Here is a 6,000-nt window from a genome sequence, read left to right as displayed (position 1 = left end):
AGACAAAGTCTGGTCACCCAGGCTGGAGTGCAATGGCACCATTTTGGCTCATTGCAACTTCTGACTCCTGGGTTCAAGCGATTCTCTTGCCTCAGTCTCCTGAGTAGCTGGGATTACAGGTGACTGCCACCACACATGGCTAATTTTTTAAAAATTTTTAGTAGAGATGGAGTTTCACCATGTTGGCCAGGCTGATCTTGAACTCCTGACCTCAGGTGATCCACCCACCTCAGCCTCCCAAAGTGCTGGGATTACAGGTGTGAGCCATCATGCTCAGCCATGATTATTTTTTAAGCTCATCCGCTATCGTAGCGTCAGTGTAATTAATGTGTGGCCCAAGATAATTCTTCTACAAGTGTGGCCCAGGGAAGCCAAAGATTGGACAGTCCTGCTTTGGACCACTTATAATACAATGATATACAGACAATTCCTAACTTAAGATAGTTCGAGACTGGCCACCGTGGCTCATGCTTGTTAATATCAGCACTTTGGGAGGCCAAGGCAAGCCGATCACGAGGTCAGGAGGTTGCAACCATCTGGCCAGCATGGTGAAACTCCATCTCTACTAAAAATACAAAAAATTAGCTGGGTGTGATGGCACAAGCCTGAAGTCCCAGCTACTTGGGAGGCTGAGGCAGAAGAATTGCTTAAACCCAAGAGGCGAAGATTGCAGTGAACCGAGATTGTGCCATTGCACTCCAGCCTGGGCGACAGAGCGAGACTCCGTCTGAAAAAAACAAGCAAACAAAAAAAAAACCCAACAAAACCTTTACCCATAAATTTACCATCTCTGGCACTCTTCATTCCTTTTTGTAGTTCCAGTTTTAAATCTAGTATTCTTTTCCACTGGTACATTTTTGTTTTTGAAATGGATGCTCTGTTGCCCAGGCTGGAGCGCACTGGTGTTATCTCGGCTCACTGCAACCTCTACCTTCTTGGTTCAATCAATTCTCCTGCCTCAGCCTCTGGAGTAGCTGGGACTACAGACGTGAACCACCACACCTGGCTTATTTTTTGTAGTTTTGGTAGAGATGGGGTTTCACCATGGTAGCCAGGCTGGTCTCAAACCTGACCTCGTGATCCGCCCGCCTTGGCCTCCCAAAGTGGTGGGATTACAAGCGTAAGCCATGGTGCCTGGCCTCCACTGGTGGTTTTATCTGAAGATAGGTTTACTTTGAAGGATATTTTTGCTGGTTATCTACACTGGTATTTCATCACTTTAAAGATGTTTCATTGGCTGGGCACAGTGGCTCACACCTGTAATCCCGGCACTTTGGGAGGCCAAGGTGGGTGGATTGCTTGAGCGCAGGAGTTTGAGACCAGCCTGGGCAACACGGTGAAACCTCATTTCTACTAAAATAGAAAAAATTAGCCGGGCATGGTGGCATATGCCTGTAGTCCCAGCTACTTGGAAGGCTGAGGCAGGAAAATTGCAAGAACCCAGGAGGCAGAGGTTGCAGAGAGCCAGGATGCTGCCACTGCACTGCACTCCAGTCTGGGTGACAGAGCCAGACTCCACCTCAAAAAAAAAAAGGATGTTTCATTACTCTCTGGCTTGCGCTATTACTGAGTAGTAGTAACTAACTGCTGTTTATCTACATCTTGTGTACGGTTTTCTCTAGTTGCTTAGTTTTGTAAAACTTAAAATTTCAGCCATTTCTTTTTTTTTTTGAGACGGAGTTTCGCTCTTGTTACCCAGGCTGGAGTGCAATGGCGCGATCTCGGCTCAATGCAACCTCCGCCTCCTGGGTTCAGGCAATTCTCCTGCCTCAGCCTCCTGAGTAGCTGGGATTACAGGCACGCGCCACCATGCCCAGCTAATTTTTTGTATTTTTAGTAGAGACGGGGTTTCACCATGTTGACCAGGATGGTCTTGATCTCTTGACCTCGTGATCCACCCGCCTCGGCCTCCCAAAGTGCTGGGATTACAGGCTTGAGCCACCGCGCCTGGCCAGTTTTTAAATTTTTTTTTTTTTTTTTTTTTTGCGAAGGAGTCTTGCTCTGTCACCAGGTGCCAGGCTGGAGTGCAATGGCGCGATCTCGGCTCAATGCAACCTCCGCCTCCTGGGTTCAGGCAATTCTCCTGCCTCAGCCTCCTGAGTAGCTGGGACTACAGGCACGCGCCACCATGCCCAGCTAATTTTTTGTATTTTTAGTAGAGACGGGGTTTCACCATGTTGACCAGGATGGTCTTGATCTCTTGACCTCGTGATCCACCCGCCTCGGCCTCCCAAAGTGCTGGGATTACAGGCTTGAGCCACCGCGCCCAGCCAAATTTCAGCCATTTCTTAAACACTTTCTCCTCCCCTTGTATTACCATCTATGAAAGACTGCTAGATAGTGTCCCAGAGTTTACTGAGGCTTTGTTCAGGTTCTTTACAGCCTGTTCCTCTCTGCTTCAGTTTGGGTAATTTTCTTTTTCTTTTTTTTTTTTTTTTTTTTTTTTTTTTTTAAAGATATAGCCTTCTCTTGAGTAGTTTGGACTATAGGCATGTAGCACCACACCTGTATTTTTCCTACAAAAAATATAGAAAGAGGGTCTTGATATGTTAACCAGGCTGTTTTCGTATTCCGGGCTTAAGTGATTACCTTGCCTTGGCCTCCCAAGAGCTGGGAAAACAGGCTTAAGCCACCACACCTAGTCAAGACACAGACATTTCTAGCATCTTCCAAGAATCTCTCATACTCAGTTAACAGCCACTCCTCAAATGTATCTGCTATTCTGACTTCTATAGCCACAGACTATTTTTGCTTTTCTACATTAGGAATTTTGAATGGAATAATGCACTACTTTATCCTAGGCTTGCTCCATTCAACATTACGTCTGCTGGGTCCATCCATGACATGCCATGTACAGATGCTCCTCAACTTATGATGAGGTATATGTCCCAATAAATTCATCATAAGTTGGAAATCCTTTTATAACTGCTAAAGGCTTACATCCCCTTCCTCCAAAAAGAAAGAAAATGTATTCACAAGACCAATGTGTTAATTTCTGGACAATAAAGTCATTAGTGGTCTATTGTCAGGACTGAATTTTTATAATCAGCTTTGATTTATTCCAAATAAGCACAGTTTTAGTTCTTTGACTATAAGATCATTATTAGTTTCTCTCAATATAATGAACAATTAATAGTAACATTTAAATTGCTACATGGTTAGTAGTTAACGGAATAGTCAATGTTTTAATTTTATTATTTTTGAGACGGAGTTTTGCTCTTGTCATCCAGACTACAGTGCAATGGCGTGATCTTGGCTCACTGCAACCTCCGCCTCCCAGGTTCAAGCGATTCTCCTGTCTCAGTCTCCTCAGTAGCTGGGGCTGCAAGCATGCACCACTACACCCGGCTAATTTTGTATTCTTGGTAGAGACAAGGTTTCACCATGTTGGCCAGGCTGACCTCAGGTGATCTGCCTACCTCAGTCTCCCAAAGTGCTGGGATTACAGGCATGAGCCACCATGCCCAGCATCAAATGCTTTTAAAAAGCAACTTTCCCAAAGAATGCCTCAACATAAGTTCAAAAAAATTCTAAAACTGCATCCATGCACCATTAACTACATATTGTACTTCTCACAGAGGAAGCATCAAATGCCTGTTGCATTAACTGGCAAAATTTGGTAACCAATACATTTCAATCCATTTAAAAGCACTGTAAATATAGTATAAAGGTTGTCAGTTCAACTAATGATTCCATAGTAAGAAAAGATTAACAGAATACATGGAGTCCCCTTGCACTCAAACCCCGTCTGCTCCTCTACCTTCCACCCAAATCTTTGGGGAAGAGGATATGTGAATTCTGAAAAGTTCTCAGTGACCAAGGTGACAGGCTGACCACAGGCTTATAGCCTCTTTGTACTGAGACTTGAATACTGATAATTAAAAATGTGTTTAACACAAATGACAAAGGCAGAGTGAGACAGCAAAAGATACTTCAAAAAAGCTGTTTTTTTTTTTTTTTTTTTTTTGAGACGGAGTTTCGCTCTTGTTGCCCAGGCTGGAGTGCGATGGCGCGATCTCGGCTCACCGCAACCTCCGCCTCCTGGATTCAGGCAATTCTCCTGCCTCAGCCTCCTGAGTAGCTGGGATTACAGGCACGTGCCACCATGCCCAGCTAATTTTTTGTATTTTAATAGAGACGGGGTTTCACCATGTTGACCAGGATGGTCTCGATCTCTTGACCTCGTGATCCACCCGCCTCGGCCTCCCAAAGTGCTGGGATTACAGGCTTGAGCCACCGCGCCCGGCTCAAAAAAGCTGTTTGGAAGATTAAAAAGAGAGAGAGATTAGGCCTGGCATGGTGGCTCATGCTTGTAATCCCAGCACTTTGGGAGGATCAACTGAGATCAGGAGTTCAAGACCAGCCTGACCAACATGGCAAAACCCCATCTCTACTAAAATACAAAAATTAGTTGGGCGTGGTGGTGCAGCTGTAGTCCCAGCTACTCAGGAGGCTGAAGCAAGAGACTCGTTTGAATCCAGAAGGAAGAGGTTGCAGTGAGCCAAGATGGCGCCACTGCACTCCAGCCTGGGCAACAGAGCAAGACTGTCCAAAAACAAACAAACAAACAAACAACAACAAAAAAAATGAATTAGCATAATTAAAGGCGGCTTAAATTTATTATTTATTTGTTACTTTTTTTGAGATGGAGATTTATTCTTTTGCCCAGGCTGGAGTGCAGTGGCATGATCTCACCTGCTACCTCTGCCTCCCAGATTCAGGTGATTCTTCTGCCTCAGCCAGCTGAGTAGCTGGGACTGCAGGCACCCACCACCACACTGGCAAATAAAATTGTCTTGCCATGTTGGCAAGGCTGGTCTTGAACTCCTGACCTCAGGTGATCCATCTGCCTTAGCTAATTTTGTATTCTTGGTAGAGACAAGATTTCACCATGTTGGCCAGGCTGACTTCAGGTGATCCACCTATCTCAGTCTCCCAAAGTGCTAGGATTACAGGCATGAGCCACCAAGCCTGGGCAGAAGGTTTAAATTTAAATAGCCACAGAGAAATATTAAGTGAGACCTTGTCTCAAAGAAAACAAAAAAACTAGGAGTGAGCTACTTTACCCAAAAGAACCCATCAGCGGTTCAAAACTTAAGAGATACCACCAAAGTTGTGAAAGGAGCAGGGCTGAACACAGAAAAACTGGTTTAAAGCATGTAAACAGAGAATTGGTCTTTAAGGTTCCCTCTGCCATATTATATATGCAACCAGACCCATCACTTCTCAGCTGTGTGCAAACATAATGAAATTTCTTAACATCTCTAACCATCAATTTTCTCATTTGTAATGAAATTAAGAAAATGCCCACTCCATAGGATTATCATGAGGCTGGAGTGAAACAATACATATTAAACACACAGAAAAGTCCCTAGCACATTGATGCGATTTGCTTTCTGATTAATTATGGTGTCTATTAAGTAAAATCACCTCTGGGGACACATGAATGATGGAGACAGAGTGGCACTTTCAACTTGTGAGCACAGCTCCATGATGTATCACAGTGACACTGGCTTAATCTCAAAGCAAGACTAACAATTATAAGAGTCATAGGAAAATACAGTAAAACTTGTAGGAAAAAGGAGCTAGACTGACAAGTAGCAATCACCATACTGTAGAGTGGGAGAGTGCCTTGGAGAGCTTCCTAACGTCATTCTGCGAGTATAATAGCTACACATTGCTTACCTTTAAACAAATGAGAACCTGATTATGATTAGAAGTAAAACATATGAACAGACTGAAATAAGAAAACCAAGTAATCCATAAGTACCGCATAAGAATTGTTATCTAGAAATCATAGTTTGTGCTATCTGAAAATCATTTATTGCAACGACAAAATTAGAGGTTACTTTTTTATTATTGAATTATATTGTAAAGTCTACATCTACAATTTAATCAGGAAGAAATGCTTTGCATTTACATCAAGGACACATTTATTCTAATGGAATAAAACACACACACACAAAAGACCAAGTACATGTTTTTAAAAAATGACTACAT

This window comes from Cebus imitator, unplaced genomic scaffold (genome assembly GCF_001604975.1).
Source record: "Cebus imitator isolate Cc_AM_T3 unplaced genomic scaffold, Cebus_imitator-1.0 Scaffold18, whole genome shotgun sequence".
In the NCBI taxonomy this organism is placed as follows: Eukaryota; Metazoa; Chordata; class Mammalia; order Primates; family Cebidae; genus Cebus; species Cebus imitator.
Note: the sequence above shows the minus strand (reverse complement) of the source record.